The following is a 23,041-nucleotide window of genomic DNA, read 5'->3' as shown; positions in this document are numbered from 1 at the left end:
CCCCTCATGATTGTATTAACCTCTGTAAGTTTACCCCTCAGCATCCTCTGCTCCAGGGAAAATAGACGTCTCCTCATAACTCAAACCTCCCAGTCTCAGTAACATTCTTGTAAATAACTTTTTCACACTTTCCAGGTTAATAACATCATTCCTATAGCAGGGCGACCAGTGCTCCAAACAGAGCCTTACCATTGTCTTGTACAGCTGGAACATGATATTCCGACTCTTCTCTGACCAATGAAGACAAGCATGCCAAACGCCTTCTTTACTATCCTGTCTACCTGTGATGTCACTTTCAAGGAACTACGTACCTGCGGTCTGAGGTCTCTGTCAAATATTTTGTTTCTTTACTATAATCATTACCAACACCTTTGCCTTTCGTTCCATGACAACTTTGTTATTTATTTCTCCAGCTTTATCCTATCCAGTCTCACAGCTTACGCTTTGTTCTAACTCCCTCTCCTTCCCTCTCTTCAACAGCATAAAACCCATTACGATTCTGCCTTCAAACAGTAAACTCATGAATACTGCCATAGCTGTGGAGTACTTCCAGCACTCTGGACCAGATTTCCCAAGGAGCAGCCATCTTATATCGATTGGTTCCCTTAGGAATGTACTTTTTTTCTGACAATTCATTCTGTCCAGATTTATCAGACATGATTATAAGTTAGAGCACAAACTGAAGCACTGTCAGCAACAATCACTGAACTATCTCTGATTCAATTTTAATCACTGAATAGTTACTTTAGCAATTGTGCCAGAATTATCAAAGGAAGGCAAGCCGTACCCTGTTTTCACAACAATCAGCCACCATTTTCTGAATTTTAAAGGTCCTAGAAGTCACTTTTGACAGTTGCCATCAAACCGTAAGTACATATGTTAAGTGTGACATTGGAGAAGGGTAGTCAAGTAAATACAGTACCAGATGAGTAAGGGTGCAAGAATGTGAGGTAAAAAGGGTGAGACCTGGGGAGGGGATAGGGTGTCAGACGTAGGATACCAGATGGGTAGGGCCTAGTGTGCCAGGTAAATAGACGGCTAGGTGGGTAGGGAGATAGGTAAGTATAGTGCCAGTTCAGTGATGGATAGGATGCCAGGGTGTAAGGGGGCTGGGCAAGTGATGTGGAATTTAGGTTAGATTGAGATGGATGGGAGAAACTGTGTCAGGAGAGGGAGTGATGGGCAGTGGTTGGGGTTGGCCTGGTGATGGTGGAGGGGAAGAGTGGGGGCATGGTATGTTGGGTCTAGCGTGAGTGGGATAGAGTTCCAGTCTATTCCAGTTCATCAGGGAGGGCATTGGTTACTGCAAGGTAAATACAGGTCAGGTCTGAAGGTTGTCCTGTCAGAGCCTGGGAGGGCAAAGGGAGTGGGGGACAGGTGCATTTGGGGTATATGAAGTAATTATGGCTTCAGCTAAATATTTACTCAAGAGTTAGACTATGTATTTAGTGGTTTAACCTTCCCTTAGTAACTATCTTACTTAATTTAGTTTGTAACTCTGACATTTCCAGTTTAAATGGAAAATTTCAGAGGGTTACAGATATACAGAAATTGTCCAGAGGAAGATGCAATTCCCTGAGCAATTCCTTTGGACTGTGCTATGATTATGAGTCCATAGGATCCCGATGCGTAAGCCTCATCTACGCTGGAATAATGACAGTTGGGCCAGTTGCAAGTCTAGGAAAATATTATACTTTTACTTTGAGTTTTCTAGCATCCATAGTAGCTTGCTGTTATAATAATTCTTGCGCAATTGGTTACATTGCTATCAAATGATTTTGCATTGTTGGTGCTCAGCTTGTGCTCTGACTCATAATCATGTTTGGCAAAACTGGCCAGCAGGATGTTTTGCAAAATGTCAATAATTTCCTGTTTTAATCATGAAGCAAAAATAAATAATTTGAAAGATTTCTTCACCTCGGAATGATCTAAGGAATTATACAGTTTCTCAGTCTCATTTTTGAATAGCTACATAAATCATGAAATATCTCAGCCACAAGTCAAACTTGGCATGATAATTTATGCAGGGAAACAGCAGTCATTGTTAAATTAATTCTTGTGAATAGGTGGCTGCACATGCTTTGCATGTAAAAGGAATGTAGATGCTTACCAGATTTTAACTAATGGCCTTGTTCACTTGGTATTAGTTGTTTTTTGAATAGTTTTAACACCCTGAACTACATAAAGATTGTTAAAAGTAATACGAAGGTAGTGACTAAAATGTAAATATTTAACCTCAGTATTGCAACTCTGTTAAGTTACAAAGAATGGAGGTCAACAGAGACCTGGGGTGTCCAGATACATATATCACCAGAATAATGAGAAATTGTATGGAAAATCATTAACTAGGTTAATGGAAAACTTGTTAGAAGCCATATTTCACATGTGCAAAGCCCTGGATAGATCACAGCTGAAATACTACGAGATGTTCTGAACACTGTACCTTACGTAAGTGTTCCACATGTGAGACTTGTAAAAATATAAGGTTTTGGGAAGTCCAAAATGGACGAATGAAGGAGGTTAAATTTTACCCAACATATGGTTGGTTGTTAAAAGTTAAAGGAGGAGCAGCTTGTTTTACTTGGAAGAATATGCAAGATCCTCCCACCTACAGAAACAGTTACCTAGGGTAACTGTGCTGATGGCAGATAGATTGTTAGCCTCAATGAAATGCTAGGAATTTCAAGTTTTGGCAACAGTCATACTTTATACTATTTATTTAATTCAAAAATAGACCGGACTTTGGAGTTTAAAAGATCAACATTTCTGCCTGGATACAAGGCACTTGTGATTCACATTGATGTGGAGGTGGGCTTTGAGAGGAGAAAGCCATAGAAAGTCATTGTTATATCAACTAACAACATATTTTTTTAGTCCATCCCTAAATTGGTCTGCCAGAATCTGTGAGAGAGATAAAGCAGGAAGATGGAGACAACAGCTATCTATTTTTGTTCATGCAGAATGCCAGTGGCAAGGTTCCATCTGGATGGAAGGGACAAAAATTGTGAAGATTTAAACAAGATTAGAAGATTTAGCTGGCTTTGGTTAGAAGGTGGGAATTCCTGAGTGGCTGTAACCATGAAGATTGGTTCAGTGTTTAACCATTATCTGGCTCAGAAAGAAAATAAGAAGCATACTTACAAGAATATCTCTGGATTGGTTCCTGCAGAAAGAAGTGTCTCCTTAGGAAACGGGTATAACCATGAAGCTGTTTTTTTGTCAGTTTATTGGGTTACTGGGATATTTTTCTGTAATTTAGAAACTAAGTTGCAAACTGAATATTATTTAGGCAACATTCCTCTTAATATGTTTATCATGGTATAAGTTTTAAATTAAAATTTTGATTTGTGATCTCTCCATTGGACATTTAAATATCTTTCTAAAAACTGTCAGTTTCTATGGGATTCACAACAAAATCTATTTTCATCCTGAAGGGAGCACATCCTAGGTTTATTAGAATGATTCTTGGACTGTAAGGGTTAAATTAAGGGGTATATTACATAATTACATAAATTAAAATTGCTGTCCCTGGAAATTTGATAATTAATGAGTGATTTGATTGAAGTCTTGAAGACATTAAAGGAAACTGATCAGGTAGATTGAGGAAAATTATGTATCTTGGGGAGCTTTTGACCAGAGACATTTATCTAATAAATAGAGCTGGACTTTCAGGAGAATCACTTCCTCAACTCTCTTGAGCATAATAGTTACGACTCCCTTCCACAAATGGCAATTGATGCCAGACCAATTGTGAATCTGAAATATAATATTGATAGTTTTTTTTAAAATCCACCTTAAAATATATTTCATCCCTTGCTATCATATGTGGCTGCAATGTTTATGCATCTGCAAAACACATCGCTACATCTTACCAAGTCTTGTCCAACAGCACCTTCCAAACTGTGACATCTGCCATGCAGAAGGACAAGTTAACAGACATGTTGGAACACCTTCTCCTGGAAGCTGCCCTCCTAGTCACACACCATTTAGACTTGGAAATATAGTATATTTTCCTCATTGGTGATAGAACTCTGTCCATAACAATACTGCGGAAGTGCACTGCATTCACCAGGTAAAGCAGTAGACAAAGATTGCTCATCATGGCCTTCTCAACAGCAATTAATGATGGGAATGAAATGCTATCCTTGTCTGAGATGCCGCATCTCAAGAAGAAATAAAAAGACAATCTAATATTTGTGTGATTTGTTTGGTTAGCTCCAATTTCCCAAAAAGAAATAAGGCAAGTTAGCAGCTGCTGGGACAGCCATGATATAACCATTGAAAATTGTAGCATGTAATATCGAAAATTTGTTTTTTCATGTTTGTGAAATATAAAGTTGTTGAAAACTTTTGCCATATTTTAGGAATTAAATAGATAGGGCACAGATGTCACACTTATCCAAAGCTCAAACCATTGATTTAAATCTACTCCATTTACAACAATGGTTTTCATTTTCGAAGGGTCATGAATTGGATTCCAGAGCTCAATTGTTAAATTTGGAAGCATCAACATTTCCATGAAGATATTTAGATTCTACCTGCCTGATTGACATTCCTTTCATATTGGTTCATTATCAAATCTCCATAAGTCTAACATTGATTCCATTTCATTTAACATTAAAAATACAACTTTAGTTTCATTTTAAGAATTTAGATGCAGTTGTAAATTAGAGTGTTTGAGAGCAACAAAGTAACTATAATCTTACCAGACCATAGGGCTGCTCGCTTATTAGAGAGAGGCAGCTGGTGATGGTTTAACCTGAGGCTCACCAAAACCCAGGAAAGGAGAGAGGTTGAGAAAGAAAGCCCTTCATGGTAAATTCAGCCAGTGTAGGAAATGGACCCTTACTGTTGGCATCACCAACCAGCTACCCAGCCAACTGAGCTAACCGACTGTGTTAAACGGAAAATTCCTCAAGGTGAACTGCAGGGAAAAGTCATTTTCAGTGGGCCATAAATTTGAATTTCATCTTTCTAAAAGGAGTAAGTGTCTTTCTGTGACAGAATTGTTTTGAATCTTTAAAGAATTACAATTTCTTCTACAATTATATATTTTACTGGAAATGAAAACATGGTACATATTTTACGAGACATGGCACCCTAAGGTAGCTGAAAATATTTGCATATTCATTGGAAATATTTGCACTCTTCTACAGCAAAGACAAATTACTTCAGTGCTAGCTGTTTGCGCACTTAATCTGCAACTGATGCAATCTACATAAATAAGTCTTTACTAGAATCCCGTTATAATTCATTGCAGCTAAGTTTCCAGCTATAAGGTGTCTTTTTATTGCAAGAATAAGCAATTATAGTTTCTTTTCATTAAACTCTTTAAAACAAGGTCAGTAACAAAATACAGTGGCAGCATGTCATACACAGAAGTGCTCTTTATGAGTACTGTAGCTTGAGTAACAACATGAGTCATTTCTGCAATAAAATTCTTTAAAATTTAACTCAGAGATACTGGAGGATTCTGCAGCTGAATTTGTGCATAACTGTAACATTGAGATGGAAATATGTTTCAATATTTCATAGCTTAGTGTGAGTTTATCTCAGAATTGTCTATGGCATTTGTAACATCTGGCTGATTACAAATCCAGATGTAGCTAATTACATTTCTGTATTGTAAGTGAAACTTGGGTATTAGTGACTCAGGTAATCTCAATACATATATTCACACAATATATTATTTATCTTATTCTACGGGTGTTGGTAAAATCTTGAGATGAAGTATAAATTCGGCCAAATATTCCAAGGAGTGGCAATCTCATGCAAATTTGCACTCTGCTCCTTTTTAACAAAAAGATAAAGCTTCACATTTCTAACAAGAGACAAGTTAGGGCTCCATCAGAAATGTGGAGCCGTACTTCCGTTCTGACGCTTCTCTTGCAGTGCAGAACTGTCAGGAAAAGGCAAACCATGCCCCTTTTTCGAAGCAGTCAGCTGCTGTATTCTGAAATGTAAAGGTCCAGAATCACAGACAGCCATATTGACAGCTGTTGTCAAAAGGTAAGTAGATAACAGTGAAGTTAGGGTCCCAAGAAGGCAGGACACCAGATGAGATAGGGTGCTAGTTTGTATAGAGCAGAGTGCAAAGTGGATAGGATGGCAAGTGGATAGGGTGGGTAAAGCCAAACAGATCTGGTGTAGAGGAAGACGGAGGTCTGAGTATTGGAAAGGGAAGAGGCAGATTGGGTTTGGAGCAGGCGATTGGGACTTGGTGGGTCCAGAACATAAGAAGGGGACAAAGTGGCAACGAGGAGTGGGTTCAGACCTGGTGAATGGAAGGTCCATAGGAAGAGAGGGCCACATAGGGTTCTGAGAAAGAAATAAGGTTCTTGGATCCTGGAGGTGGGCTACAGGGTAGGAGGAGGCAAATAAGTGTCAGGTTAGGGTCTGAGGGAGATGTAGCTGGGAGAATGTGAAGTAACTATGTGAGATAATTTGAATGCGTACTCAAAATTAGTCCAGGCATTTCCTGTGTAATTATTTACTTAATTTCATCAGGACTCTCTGAATTCTTTAAATAGATAATTTTAAACATTCCAAATCTAGGGTAATTGCCTAGCAGCATCTTTAACATCCAAGGCCATTGTTTTAGAGTTTGCTATGACAGAGACAAGCACAAAGATGCATCTCTGAAATTAGAAGGGATGATTTTGTTTCCATTGTAAAGGTCACACTTCTATCACATTGTCCATCTCTCACAATGCTTCAGTCCATCTCCTATCGAATTCTCATCCTTGGCATTGTGACCTCCAAACACAACTCTTCCAACATAATTCTTCCAATGAAACATTTGGAAAAGTGGATTAATTAAAAGCAGAGTCAGGAAAATTTAAAATGGGTCAGAGAAAAATGGTACTTCACTAAGGAAGATACAAGAGGAGGCAATGATCTAATGGTCTAATAACCCAGAGATCCAGGTCATGTTCTGGGCACCTGGATTTGAATCACATCATGATTAATGACTGTGAGACTATTGCTGTATTAACCCATCAGATTTACTAATGACCTTAGGAAAGGGAATATGACCTGGTCTGGCCTACATGTGACTCCAGATTCACAACAATGTGGCTGACTCTTAAATGCCCAATGAAAAGGCCTAGCATGTCACTCATTGTACCAAACACAAGAAAAAAAAAGTGAATAAATATAAACAGACCTCATGATATTGGGATCTCATCACTCGAAAACAAAAATGTAAAAGTAAAAAAATTAAAAAATCAAAATAAAAAAGAATCAGGAGTATGAATATTCTGCTCAAATACAAAGGTGACTGTCTCAGCTGTCTTTTCGCCCCCAGCTTGGAATCTTTGGCTCTGGCACTTGTCAACAGGTATGCCCAATGTGTTTCACCTTTCCGCTAGTTTCAGACATCCTTCTCACCACAGCCTGTGACTTTCCTTTCAGTCTATTTTCACTTTACCTATGTCTTATTAATTGTCCGTCTCATGTTCCCTAAGCAAAGGATCTTCAGTCAATGTGATGTTTTGCTCAGTACAGATGATAGAAACCACGCCTTTTAATTTTAAATTCTATGGGTGAATTTAAATCCTGTTGCACTTTTCTGTTTTTGCAGCAAGAAGACCTCTTACTTCTGTTTAAAGTTTATTCATGGATGCGAGCGTGACTGGCAAATCATTTAATACCCACCCCTAATTGTCCATTGGGAGATGATATTGAGTCTCCTCTTTGAATTACTTCAGTCCATACCATATGAGTATCCCTTCAGAGCTGCTACAAAGAAAGTTCCAGTTTATTTCAATTCCAGCAGCAATGAAGGGATATCAATATATTTTCAAGTCAGGATGGTGTGTGACCTAGAGAGAAGCTTGTGGAAGTGAAGTTCCAATGTGTCCATCGTCCATGTTCTTCTGGATGGAAGACGTTGCAGATTTTGTTAGGACTATTGATGAAAGCTTCGCAAATTGCTGCAACACATCTTGTCTCTGATGTACACTGCTGCCCCTATGCACCCATGGTGGATGGAGTGAATAATAAAGTGGTGAATGAGTTGTCAATCAGGCTGGCTGCTTTATCTTGGATGATGACAAGCTTTTTGCTCACCTAAGAATTGCTGGAACTTAGACAAAGTTGTAGAATTATAGCTTGTGGGGAAACATTTCTAAGAAGTTTAATTTATCGTTGCACACCTACTGATCAGATACAGATAAACAGAGCTCAAGTAATGTACCATCTGATTGCAAGACCGCAAATGCAATTCCTCTTTTCAAAAAAGGAGAGATACAGGGGTGCACTAAATTACAGGCCAGTTAGTTTAACATATATCATTGGGAAAATGCTAGGATTTATCAAAGAAAACTCCACACAAGTGTGCTGGGTCAACATGATCCAGCAAAATGCAAAACATATCTCTTGAAGGCACTGGAATTTTTTGACGAAATAAGAAGCAACATGGATAAAGGGATGTGCTGTTCTTAAATTTCCAGAGGGCATATGAAGGCAGATGCCATATCAAACTTCAAAATGATTTTCCATGGTAGAGGAATAACATATTAGCATCATTAGAGAATGAGTAATAGAAAGTAAGCATAAATGGATAATTTTCGAGTTGGCTAGGTGTGATGAATGGAGTGCAATTTGAACTGAATGTATAATTACTAAATTTGCTGCTGACACAATGACAGATAAAAGAGTAAGTTGTGACGAGGACATAAGAAGTCTACAAATGGATATAACACAGTGTGGAGCTGGAGGAACACAGCAGGCCAGGTGGCATTAGAGGAGCAGGAAAGCTGACGTTTCGGGTCGGGACCCTTCTTGAGAAATGACCCTTCTGAAAAAGGGTCCCGACCCGAAAAGTCAGCTTTTCTGCTCCTCTGATGCTGCCTGGCCTGTTGTGTTCCTCCAGCTCCACACTGTGTTATCTCTGACTCCAACATCAGCAGTTCTTACTATCTCTACAAATGGATATACACAGCTTAAGTGAACGCGAAAAATTTGGAAGATGAAGTACAATTTTGAAAAGTGTCATGTTGTCTATTTTGTGAGGAACAATTGAAAAGTATCATATTTTTAACAACGGAAACAGATTACTGAGGTGCTCAACAAAATTCTGAGGTACTAGGTGGTTTAGATGCTGTGGCACATGAATTGCAAACCTTTGTATCAGCAGTTGATTATGAAAGTGAATGGAATGTTATCATTGATGACAAGGGGAATAAAATTTTGTTAAAAAAAAAGGGTGTTTCAGTCCGCTTCTCTGGTAAAGCCACATTTTAGCACGTAAAGTTTTTGTTGTCTTATTTAAATAAGGACATGGAAGCAGGTCTGAGAGGTTCCACTTGACTGATACCTAGAATGGGGCAGTTATTTTATGAGGAAGTTTTGGATAGTTTGGGCATGTATCCATTGGAATTTAATAAGAAATTTTTAGTTTTTATTCACTCATGAGATGTGGACATTACTGGCTGGGCCAGCATTTATTACCTGTCCTAGTTGCCCGTGAGAAGGTGGTGGTCAGCTACCTTATTGAACCGCTGGAGTCCACGTGCTGTAGATTGACCCACAATACCCTTAAGGATGGATTTCCAGCATTTTCACCCAGTAACGTGAAGGAATGTTGATATATTTCCAAGTGGGAAGAGTGAGTGGCTTGGAGATGAATATTCAGGCGGTGGTGTTCCTATGTATCTGCTGTTACTGTCCTTCGAGAAGTAGATGGTTGTGATTTTGGAAGATGCTGTCTAAAGGTCTTTGGTGAATTCTGACAGTGCATCTTTTAGACAGTACACACTTCTGCTACTGTGGAAGGAGTGGATGCTTGTGGATGTGGCACAAATCAAGCAGCTTGCTTTGTCCTGGATGGTGTCAAGCTTCTTGAGTGTTGTTGGAGCTGCACCCATCCAGACAAGTGGGGAGTATTCCATCACACTCCTGACTTGTGTCTTGTAGATGATGGACAGGCTTTGAGGAGTCAGGAGGCGAGTCACTTGCTTTGCTGCTTCTAACCTCTGACCTGCTCTTGTACATTACATTTATGTGGTGAGTCCAGTTGAGCTTCTAATCAATGATAACACCGAGGATGTTGATAGTGGGGTGATTCAGTGATGGTAACACCATTGAATGTCAAGGCATGGTAGTCAGAATGGCTCTTACTGATGATGGTCATAGCCTGGCATTTGTGCGGTGTGAATGTTACTTGATACTTGTCAGCCCAAGTATTGGATATTGTCCAGATCTTGTTGCATTTGAACACGGACAGTATTTAAGGAGTCACAAATAGTACTGAACATTGTGCAATCATCAGTGAACATTCCCACTTCTGACCTTATGATGGAGGGAAGGTCATTGATGAAGTAGCTGAGGATGATTGGACCTACGACACTACCCTGAGGAACTCCTGCTGAGATGACTGACCTTGAACAACAACAATCATTTTCCTATTCCAGGTATGACTCCAACCAATAGAGATTTCCTCCTGATACCCATTGATTATAGTTTTGCTTGGGCTCCTTGATGCCTCACTTGGTTGAATGTGGCCTCCATACGAAGGGCTGACACTCTCACCTCACCTCTGGAATTGAGTTCTTCTGTCCATGTTTGAACTAAGACTATAATGAGGTCAGGAGCTCAGTGGCCCTGGTGGAACCCAAACAGGGCATCAATGAGCAGGTTATTGCTGAGCAGATGCCACTTAATAATACTGTTGATGACACTTTCTATCACTTTACTGATTGTCGAGAGTAGACTGATGGGATAGTAATTGGCCAGATTGGATTTGTCCTGCTTTTTGTGCACAGGACATACCTAGGCAAATTTCCCCATTGTTGGGTAGATGCCAGTGTTTTAACTGTACCAGAACAGCTTGGTTAATGGAGCAACATATTCTGGAACACAAGTCTTCAATACTATTGCTAGAATGCTGTCAGTGCACATTGCCTTTGCATACCCAATGCCTCCGATCATTTCTTGATATCACGTGGAATGAATTGAATTGGCTGAAGACTGGTATCTGCGATACTGGGGCTCACTGGAGGAGGCCGAGATGAATAATCCATTCAGCATTTCTGGCTGAAAATTGCTGTGAATGCTTCAGCCTTATCTTTGGCACTGATGTGTTGGGCTCTACCGTCATTGAGTCCATCAAGTGATGATCTTATTGAAACATATAAGATCCTGCAGCACTTGACAGGGTGGATGATGAAAAACTGTTTCACTGTTATGGGAGAGAGACTCGAACTTGGGGGCAGAATTTAAAAACAGGGCGTGGTAGGGTGGGTGTCTCACATTTAAGATGGACATAAGGAAAAGTTATATTGTCTCAGAGAATTGTGAATCCTCAGAACTCTCTTCCCCACAGAACTGTTAAGGCAAAGGCTTTGAATATTTTTAAGGCAAAAGTATATTGATTCTTGAGTATCAAGGTAGTCACAGCTTATTGGGAATTGGTGAGAATATGAAAGATGGGCCACACTTAGATCAGCCATGTTCTTATTGAATAGGAAAGGAGGCTCAAAGCACTGGATGGCCAACTCCTGTTCTAAATCCAGATGTTCATGATCCAGCAAATCATATAAATCCCAGCATGATGCCCCTTTGTTTTATTTGTTCATGGGATCTGGGCATCGCTGGCCAGGACAGCATTTTTTGCCCACAGGTCAATTAAGAATCCACCACAATGCTTTTTATCTGGAGTCACATGTAGGTCAAACCAGCCAAGGACAACAGTTTTCTTACCTAAAGGGACATTAGTGAACCAAATGGGTTTTTCTAACAATCGTAGAATCCCTACAGTGTGGAAGCAGACCATTTGGCCCATCGAGTCAACACTGACCCTCCGAAGAGCATCCCAGCCAGATCCAACTCCCTACCCTATCTCCATATCCCTGCATTTCCCATGGCTGACCTACCTAGCCTGCACATCTCTGCACACAGTGGGTAATTTAGCATGGCCAATCCACCTAATCTGCACATTTTTGCATGTGGGAGGAAACCGGAGCACCCGGAGGAAATACACACACACAGGGAGAATGTGCAAACTCCACACAGACAGTCGCTCGAAGCTGGAATCGAACCCAGGTCCCTGGTGCTGTAAGCAGCAGTGCTACCCATAGAGCCACTGTTCTGATATTCTTGTATTTATCAATGTTACAATAAACAATTAAAAAGAAGAATTATGAACCATGATCATCTTCATCACTTGGTTGGGTTGGAGATAGGACAAATGTGGGAAAGTGTTGGTTCAACAACCCTTCCAGAGCAATGCATGTTGTAGTACACTTTGCCTGACCCATTGAGGCTATAGATGTGCAGTGGTCCTGCTTAGTCTGCTTCATGAGCAAACTCTTTTAAAAATAACTTCAAAAACTGCTGCCTTAATTCTCTGGAGGTGTGGATGCAAATCAATAATCATTCATCTGGGCACGCAGTTGGTTTTGATTCTTCCATTTAATGGCTAAAACTCCATTGATCTTGATGGGCTGGGGCCAGCAGTGTCATGTTAATGATAATAATCTGGTAATGATTTGCTCATCAGGGATTGATTAACTCTGTGGGTTAGTTTATTTAAAACAATAAAACATATTATAAAGTTTGAAGCAGAAGTTGCTGCAAACAAATTGATTTATTGTGCAGTTTACAAACCACAGCGTACCAACTGGCAGATAAAGTTGTGGTATTGTATACACATAGACCATGGAGTCCTTAAAAGTGAACCCTCTTAAAGGTGAACTTTCTTAAAGGCAATGGACATGCAACCAGCAAAGCACAGAAATTTTAGAATAAGCTGGACAAAACAGGTAGACAATAGGAAATTAAGCTAAATACAGACAATAGTAAAATATACACATTGGAATGAAAAAATGGTTTATTGGTAATCTATAAACCATGGATAAAAATATTATTAATAAAAGACTGCAGGATCTTAAAATGTAACTCATTCAAAGTGTCCAAGCAGTGCAGAGCAACAGTGAATAAAACCAATAAAATGTCGGACCATATAGATAACACAGTGCATTACAAGTCAGAGGAAATTATGTTCAAATTCTTCAGTGCTTGAATCAAACCTATATCTAGTTCTGTCACTGAGGCACAAGGGAATAAGCAGAGGTCAGAGCAAAAAAGAATATAAGCGAATCCTCCAGTCTTAGCAGTCTCAGTTATGAGAAAATACTGGAAGAAACTTAAGATCGTCTGAGCATTGATTTTTATAGAGGTAGATTAAGTATGGAACAGAAAATTAAGGGAACTACTTAAATTAAACTGAATGTGTTACAGATTTAAGCTAGCAAATTTAGTCTTTAAGTTCTTTTGTTAATGAACAGGCATGCAGACTAGTGAGGCTGAAAACATATATACTGGAAGCATTTGAGAAAAAGTAGATCTTGCAATGATGGTAATTTAGAGCCAATCTGGATGAATGAACAGAGATTAGCGGAACAGTTTCCGTCTTCTACGGTAGTCCTGAGTCCCTGCTCTTTGCCTCTCTGACATCATTTATCTTGTTTGATTTTGTTGGAGGCTAAGTAGGACCTCTTGGGTAAAAACGGAATAAGCTTTTTCTCAGGATGATCTCAAAGGCAGGGGAATTGATGAAACTTCAGTGTACATATCAAAGGATATCTGGCACTTTCTCTTTGAATTCAGAAATTCTGTTTAGTGTCAATCTACAATGACTGAAGTGATGGTTTTGGTCACAGAACCCAGCAGGCCATTACAAGTATCTAAGTAGAAGATGGTAATCCAGATTTACCATTATCAACAGTTAGTGAAATGTTTTTCCTTTCTTATATCTGCATTTAAGACAAATGGAAATTGAAAGTCTAATAGACTGCACTACTCTAATATATCTTACTATTGCTAAACGATTGATTTTAATTAACATCTTCTGTTGTTCACAGCTAAAACTATCCTGGTAAAATATGTATCATTCCATACTTGATGCCTGGGAGATTACATTTTCCGGTTATAAATGTACCTGTTTGACCTTCAGACAATATTTGGCTGCTCAATATTATGCAGATGAATGCACACTCCTATTTGCAGGGAGCATTCTTATGGGAATGGCCTAAGGCACAGAACATCAGAAAAATAGATGAATTCTGGGGAAAAAAAATGATAGTACCTTATTTATAGACTTTATTTATGACAGTTAAATATGAGTGACAGTAAAATTGAGAGCCAGATGTGGACACAGGTATAAGAAGTAAATAACTCATCATGAATCAGAACTATCTGGTGCAGTGAGGAACTGAACACATTTATTGAAATGGATTATTTGTCATAAGACTTGTTTTATCATCTTTCACTGATATAAAACATTCAATGTAATATTGTAACATCCATCGTATGCAGTTACAACTTAACCCTAAACCTAATGCTTCAGAAGGAAGGGGTTATTATCCAGTGCAAATATTATCCTCAAATAATTGTCTTCTCTTGCTAAAATAAACTTAATCCACCACATTAATATGCACCACATACCCAATATCATGTAGTTACTATCAAGGAAAACATTTCCTTACACCATGCATCTTATCGAAACAGGAAGCTATTCAAATTTTGTTCAGAAAATTTGGTCAGAGTAAATCATGGAATTTGTTCCTGAACTGCCTACAAAATCGTATCTTTCTGATCGAAGATAATGAACTAAAGCAAAATCACTGTCCAGATATTTCAGAAAGTCACAAGAGGCTGTTAAACCTGTGGAACAAATTCTATAGAACTTAGAAATAAATATTGTGAAGTTATATATCATCTGAAATATTAACTATTTGCCAAGTAAATGCTTAAATCTTTAACATATGGTTAAATCTTTATCCTTGAACTGTGTTTCTAGCAACTCCACTAACTTTGTGAATGTTGTAAACAAATCTGATCAGATGCCAGAGTAACTGTTAAATTGACATCCAAAAGCTCACAACTGATCCCCACTTCGACACCTGTATGGCCCTAGACCTGAACCACCCCCCCCCCCCGCCCCATTGATTTGACCCTGACTGTTTCCCATACTCAGTAGGCAAGCCCACCACCATCCCCAACACACTGGCCCTGACTTAACCCACAGCTCCTGCCCAGACCTGACTCCCACCCGATACCACACTTCAACTCAATCCTCACACTGACTCAACAACCTCTGATGACCCATAAATGCAATACTCATGACCTGATTCCCGTTCCTCCCTGAAGTATGAGACCAGTGCCTTGACTGGATCACACCCTGCCAGGATCTGGCCCAACAACCTCCAAATTCCATTGACTAACCCAATTCCCCTAAGGACTCATCTATTTATGTGTTACCCATCCTCTTACCCAAACGCCAGTCTAATCCCTCATTCACCTGGTCTTCTAACTACTCACTCATGTGCCCTCCCTACCCCTCACATACCTGCCACCATCACCACTCGCCCTACCCCTTACCTACCTATCATAGAATCCCTACAGTGTGGAAACAGGCCCTTTGGCCCAACAAGCCCACGCTGACCCTTAAAGCATCCCACCCAGACCCATCCCCATCCCCATCCCCATATAACCCACCTAACCTACACACCCATGAACACTACGGACAATTTAGCATGGCCAATCCACCTAGCCTGCACATCTTTGGACTGTGGGAGGAAACCGGAGTACCGGGAGGAAACCCACGCAGACACGGGGAGAATGTGCAAACTCCACACAGACAGTCACCTGAGGGTGGAATTGAATCCGGGTCCCTGGTGCTGTGAGGCAGCGGTGCTAACCACAGAGCCACCGTGCCGCCCTTACCTGTCCCTCTACACCTCAGCCACCTGCCATCCCAACCCCTCACCCACCTGTCACCCTAAACCCTCACCAATCTGCCACCCTACCTACTCAACCACATATCACCTATTCCTTCAACGAACTCACAACCCAACCCAAAACCACCTGCCACCCCAACCACGCATTATCCTACTTTAGTTCCACCCAACTATCTTCCTAAATGTCCATCCAAGTAGTATCTTATGCCATCACTTATCTTACACACTTACCATCTGTTAGAGGCTGTGGAAATGGCTTCTGGACCTTTAAATCTTAAAATCTGGTAAGAATTGTTGTCAAAAGTGGTTTTCCTGCCAGTACTTTACTTGTTGCAATCACAAGTATAAACGCATTTATTTGACATCCTTCAACTTTTTAAAGCATTTCCATTTGAAAAGATCTCACTACATATAGATTGTGGGTATCTTGGTGGAAGTATTCAATTGGACCTGTACAGGCTCACAACTTAATAACCACTGACACTATTCTTTATTTAAAGATGGGAGGTGAAATCCATATTTTGAATGTGGGAGGAGATGAACTTTGATTAAAAAGACAGCAGTACATTTATTTTGAACAGAAATAGATTCAGTGATCTGGAAGAACAGTCAGACAGTAAAGGAATTATCTCAGACAGTACAAACTGAAAGTGTAAAAATAAGAGAGTTGTACTTTTCAAATAACTTTGCTAACTTTTAGTACAGAAGTCCAGGGACAATGACGAACCTATGTAAAACCATAATATAATTTCAATTAAAGTATGGCGTGCCACATTATGCTCCAAATTATTATAAGGATATTGAAGTTTCAGAGATTATATAAGCAGATTTATTTGGATGGTCCCTGATATAAGGAAATCCAATATGAAGAAATTGAAAAATTGTATTTCTTCATCAGAAACTTCTGAATTCATGGCAATATAGCAGATGTTTCAAACGGTGCTGATTTTATTCATTCACAGAATGTGGGCGTCACTGGCTGGGCCAGCATTCATTAGTCATCTATAATTGCCCAGAAGGCATTTAAGAGTCACTTACATCAATATGTGTTTGGAGTCACATGTACCTAGACCGGTTAGAGTCATAGAATCATAGAAATATATAGCATGGAAACAGACCCTTCGGTCCAACTCGTCCATGCCATCCAGACATCCTAACTTAATCTAGTCCCATTTGTCAGCATTTAGCCCATATCCCTCTAAACTTTTCTTACTTTCTCCTCTTCTCTCCTACTTAATTTTTTTTTCCCTTCTCAGGCACCTGAATTTCTCTCTACCTTTTTTTTTCACTTGGGCGGAAGATGGTACATTCTGTTAAATAGAGAATGATCAAATACTCTTCCCGTAATGTTAGAGAAGGTTGAAGATGTTAGCAGGATACTTGAGAACGGTCAGCTTCTTTCTGATAGATGTGAGGGAATTTTAGCAGGTATCCTAAACTGGTAGTCTCCACATTCTGTGCAAAGAAAGATGACAAGATTTGATCCTGGTGTGTACTGAGTTCAACAATCTTTAAAGGACAGCTCCAGCAATAGAATTCAGCAACCCCCTCCATTCACCTCACCCTATTCCTTTTGTCCCCACTTCCAGCTTTAGCACATGCGACTTTGAAATCACCTTTCATATTCTCCTGGTCTCAAGTTCAAAGAACCACTTTTATACAAACAACCTCAGCTTATGAGATAAGGGTCAATGAAAGGGTTTTGTCATCAGTTGGAATTCTGTGCTCCATCTCATATATGGAAGCACAGTGAAGTTTTGAGAATGTTCAATAGAAGACAGAGGGTGGTAGTAGATGGAAAATATTCAACCTGGAGCTCAGTGACCAGTGATGTTCCACAGGGATCTGTTCTAGGTCCTCTGCTCTTTGTGATCTTTATAAATGATTTGGATGTGGAAGTGGAGGGGTGGGTTAGTAAGTTTGCCGATGACACAAAAGTTGGTGGAGTTGTGGATAGTGTGGACGGCTGTTGTGGGTTGCAACAGGACACTGACAGGATGCAGAGCTGGGCAAAGAAGTGTCAGATGGAATTCAACCTGGAAAAGTGAGAAGTGATTCATTTTGGAAGGTCGAATTTGAATGCAGAATACAGGGTTAATGGCAGGATTCTCAGCAGTGTGGAGGAACAGAGGAATCTTGGGGTCCATGTCCATAGATCCCTCAAAGTTGCTACCCAAGTTGTTAGGGTTGTTAAGAAGGCGTATGGTTTTCATTGGCAGAGGGATTGAGTTTAAGAGCCGTGAGGTTATGCTGCAGCTCTAAAAAAACCCTGGTTAGACCATACTTGGAGTATTGTATTCAGTTCTGGCTGCCTCATTATAGGTAGGATGTGGAAGTTTTAGAGAGGGTACAGAGGGGATTTACCAGGATGCTGCCTGGACTGGAGGGCAAGTCTTATGAGGAAAGGTTGAGGGAGCTAGGGCTTTTCTCATTGGAGCGAAGAAGTATGAGAGGTGACTTGATAGAGGTGTACAAGATGAGAGGCATAGATAGAGTGGATAGCCAGAGACTTTTTCCCAGGGCGGAAGTAACTATTACAAGCAGCCAAAGTTTTAAGGTGATTTTAGGGAGGTATAGGAGAGATGTCAGAGTTAGGTTCTTTACACAAAGAGTGGTGGGTGCATGGAATGCGCTACCAGCAGTGGTAGTGGAGCCAGGTACATAAGAGACATTTAAGTGACTCTTGGATAGGCACATGGATGATAGTAAAATGTAGAATATGCAGAGTAGTTTGATCTTAGAGTAGGTTAGTATATCGGCACAACATCGTGGGCCAAAGGGCCTAGACTATGCTGTCTTGTTCTATGTTCCATGTTATATGTTCTATGTTAGAGAGAAGGTAATGAAGTTTTTCTTTAGGTAATTTTATTGTGTTAGTTAAATAGATATTTTCAATGATTAACTACAGTGTTGTAGTTTTCAGTGTCACTTCACAAATTTAACAATGTGGCAAAATAGCTTGATGAAGTAAAACCTGATCAATACCTCGAAAATAGCAGCAATCTTGGAATTAAATGCTTAAAATTTTGCCATGGTTTGATTTGAACCCACACACCTAGAACATTGGCCTGCAACTTCTGGATTACTTGACCAATGATACTTCTGCACAACCACTTCCCTGTAGCTTCACAGCAACTGAAGGTTTACTTTAAATTATGTGGAAGTGCAGTGATAGGTTTATTAATTTTACATCCAACTTTATCAGACCATAATTATAGACCATTAGGGTGAATCGAACCAGAAACTGACTAAGTGTCACAAAAGCAGAAATTGCTGGAGAAATTCAGCATGTCTGGCAGCGGCAGTGGGAAGAAAGCAGAGTTGACGTTTTGAATCTGCTGACTCTTCATCAGAATGGACTCTGCTTTCTTCCCCTAGATGCTGCCAGACCTGTTGAATTTCAGCAGTGATTTCTGTCTTGGTTTCAGATCTAAAGCATCCGGAGTTTTGCGTTGTGTATAAGCTAAGTGTCAGTTTAATTGAGTTTCATGGAGGATTTCTCCTATTGAAGCCTACAAGTTTTTGGATTTTATTGCCACAAACTCTCCTTATTAACTTTGTGCCATATCATAAAGGCACCCTTCTCAACCATGCTAGTCCTATTTTCCCACTCACCATAAGTGGAATTATTCACCATTGCCAGGGTATCCCAGATATCTGGCACTCGTACCATCTTTGACCCTAGCCATGCACCTGGTCATACATTGGCAGCCTGGAGTTGTTCAGCATCCACAACTTAGTGGGGCACCAGTCTCAAACCAGTGCTTCCTACAGCATGTAGGTGACATGGCTGAAAATACCATACATGTCCAACTGCACGTTTCTGTTCCAATCAGTGTTTAGGCATTAGGTCTGTCCTTAGCAACATGCCAGTTTACATCACTGCTACTCTTTCCCCAGTGCCCACCATAACCCAGTATCTTATTATTGTCCAATGCTAGACCATCACATTCATCTTTATTCACTAACACCAAAAGCAAGCAAAAATCAAACAAACAGAAGCTCCATTTGACTTTCAGAACAGAAATAAACTGCTCGCCTGCTGAACAATAACAGATTGATTGTCGATGAGTGATCACTGCATCTACTAGAACTGGGTATAATTAAATCCTGTCTGAATTGCAGTGCGCGGTGCTGCTGCACTCTATCATGCTGAAGATGATGTCATCCCTGTTCAATGTCCTCATCTTCCTCCTTGAAATACTGCTCCTGCTCTGCCAGCTCTTCATCATTCATCACATTCCCTCATTGTGTGCTCTGATTCTGCAGACAGCAGTGTGCAAGGATTATGCAGCGCACTCTGTCTGGAGTCTACTGCAAGGTCTCCCAGCCAAGATTGATTCCAAGAATGAAACCTCACCTTTGAGAAGCCTATCGTCTGTTCCTCTGTGGCCCTGGTCAAAGAATGGGCTTCATTATATCTGCATTTTACCTAAGTTGGGTGCTGTGTAACAGAATCATCTTCAACAGGGGGGGTCATAGCCTAGTAGTATTGTTACTGAACTGTTAACCCAGAGAGCCAGATATTGGCAGATGGTGGAATTTGAATCTAATAAATATCTGGGATTAGGGGTCTAATGACAACCATGAAACCAATGTCAGTTGTCAGGAAAAACCCATCTGGTTCACTAATTGCCTCTGGGCAATTAGGGATGGACAATAAATGCTGTCTGGCCAGCAACACCCTCATCCCTTGAATGAATAAAGAAAAAAAAGTTGCAGAGGGAAATCCTTGTCCCTCAGTAACCATGCTGGTGAGGCATCGATCCTGTCAAACCATGCAGGAACATGAGAGCTCTCAAGGGTACAGGTATCATTGCAGCCTTCAGGTTACCTATCGCAGAATTTTAAGGTGCCATAGCAATGATCACATATAACTGACACATTGATGAAATGGAACACTTTCTATTGGTGAGCTCAGCAGCACACAATAATATCTTTGCAAATGACTTCAACCTGCAATCTGCAAGTTCATGATTGATGCAGGAGCACCTTAGGGACCTCCTGTCACTCAGATGCTGAGCCCATGTTTTGACCCAGAACAAAACCATGACTCAGCCATTGCTGCAGCCATTTAACAATCATAGGTCACATTTAGGAATTGTACAGATTCCTGACTGACGATCTGTGAATTTCCTGATTGCTTGCGCTCGACTTGTCAGACTAACTGTGGCCTGTTCCCCCGACTGCAGTGCATTGCAGCTCCTAAACCTGACTCCCCTAAATGAATGACTGATTGAATCAAACCCTCAATCATTAATTGATTAGGCAGGGACCCCTGACTGATAGTTGCCCCCCACCTTGTCTTGACTAAACCACTACACCCCCGCCTATGAGACATAGCCATTTGGTTGATGCAGTGAATTTGCTGCTTAACCTGTTGGCACATCCAGAAGTGTGAGATTGACATAACAATGTGGTGTTCAGCAACATGCCCATCCTCTTGACAGATAACCATGACAAGCTGTCTAGCTTTCTGTCTGCATTAAACAACAAGGCAACACAGAAGTATTGTGAGCCTTTAAAGTCAGGCTGAGAGGGGCAAACTGCAAAAAGGCAAGGAAAGGCAGAGATGCTGTGAACATCCAGGTGGGCGCAAAGTGAACCTGAGCAAAAAGAGTGAGCAGGTAGCCTTGCAGTGCAACCAATACATGAACTGGGTGCCTGTCTGTGTGTGCAAAGTGTCTTTGCAGCAGCATTGCAATGGAAGGTGCTGGAGCTCTCTGAAGCGTATTGTAAGTGGAGCCAAAATGTGACAAAATGATGCAGTGAGACTGGTACACGTCAGATGTAAAGTCCATGGATGTTGGGTGTGTACAACTACTGTTCGTGCAGTATACCCTGAGATGCTGGTGCCAGGTGTACAAGGTGGACGTTCAGAGGAGCAAGTGGCAAGCTGGAGTCACCAGCTACCTACTTAGACTACCATGCCAGCAATTCTTAACAAAAAATTTCAATCCAGCAAGGGGAGGATGCAAGCTTCATTTTAATGAGTTGAGATTAGGTAGTAATGAGTGTGATATTGAACAATAATCCCCGCTGTAAGGCCTTTCACTGCACACTAGCGAGATTCTCACCTCAAAATCCAGGACCTGATTAGAAAATTTGACTTTTTGGTCTCAACGTGAGGAAGGGTCTTACTCCACAACTCACCCATTTTTCCAAAATTTGTCAAAACAACCCATGCCATATCGGAATTGGGAAGATTCCACTCAAAGATTCAAACTGGTGAAAAGTAAGTTTGAACTGAAGTTCACAGGTTTGTCACCTAAAAACTGATCATCATTTCCGAAAGATTTAGTAGACATAAAAAAATTTGGAATTATTTAAGATACAATTGAAGCATACAATGGAATCAGCTGAAGCCCTGCAGAAATAGTGCAAATGCTTTTTTCATATTTCTCCATGGTTACTATACCTCTTCTGCTGAAATTAAGGAGATAGATCAGGAATATTTTTCATAGAATCCTTACAGTGTGGAAACAGGCCATTCAGCCCAACAAGTCCACACCAACCCTCAGAGCATCCTACCCAGACCTATCCTCCTAATTTACAAATCCCTGAACACTACGGGCAATTTAGCATGGCCAATCCACCTAGTTTGCACATCTCTGGACTGTGGGAGGAAACCAGAGCACCTGGAGGAAACCCACGCAGACACGGGAGAATGTGCAGACTCCACACAGACGTTTGCCCGAGGGATGGAATTCAACCCGGGTCCCTGGCGCTGTGAGACAGCAGTGCTAACCACTAAGCCACTATGCTGCCCAGAAGTGAGGGACCCTGTCATCTCTGGGTGTTTTTTTTAATGGAAATTCCAGTGGTCTACATCTAGCAGACACCCATTATATGCAGATTCAAACTTTCTTCCAAATTTCACTGTTTCTTAACATATTGAAACAATGATATTCCTCCACTCTATGTCTTATCACAGATTCTATTTAGGTCTGTTCCTACTCAAACCAGATTTATCACCCCACTTAAAGGTATGCTTGCATCATTCCTGTTAAATAATTAAACAAGCAAACTATCTGCTCTGTGTGCAGATGCCACGGAAGATTTCCTAAATCCCTTTAAAATTTCTCCCTTATGATGTTCAAATATAACAAGTTCCCTCGCTAATCAACAGTGCACAGTTACATTTCCTGCATTTGAGATATCTATAATGAAATGGAAAAAAAAACTTAACAGGCTGGTTCACACTTCGATAAAAGTTTCCTTTGCAATCCAGTTTAAGTTTGGAGGTAAAGTTATTCTGATATTAATTTCATGGAATCATTTAAGGTCTTGATATCTTG

Source organism: Rhincodon typus, chromosome 7 (genome assembly GCF_021869965.1).
Source record: "Rhincodon typus isolate 14 chromosome 7, sRhiTyp1.1, whole genome shotgun sequence".
Taxonomy (NCBI): domain Eukaryota; kingdom Metazoa; phylum Chordata; class Chondrichthyes; order Orectolobiformes; family Rhincodontidae; genus Rhincodon; species Rhincodon typus.
This window is presented reverse-complemented; position numbering follows the sequence as displayed.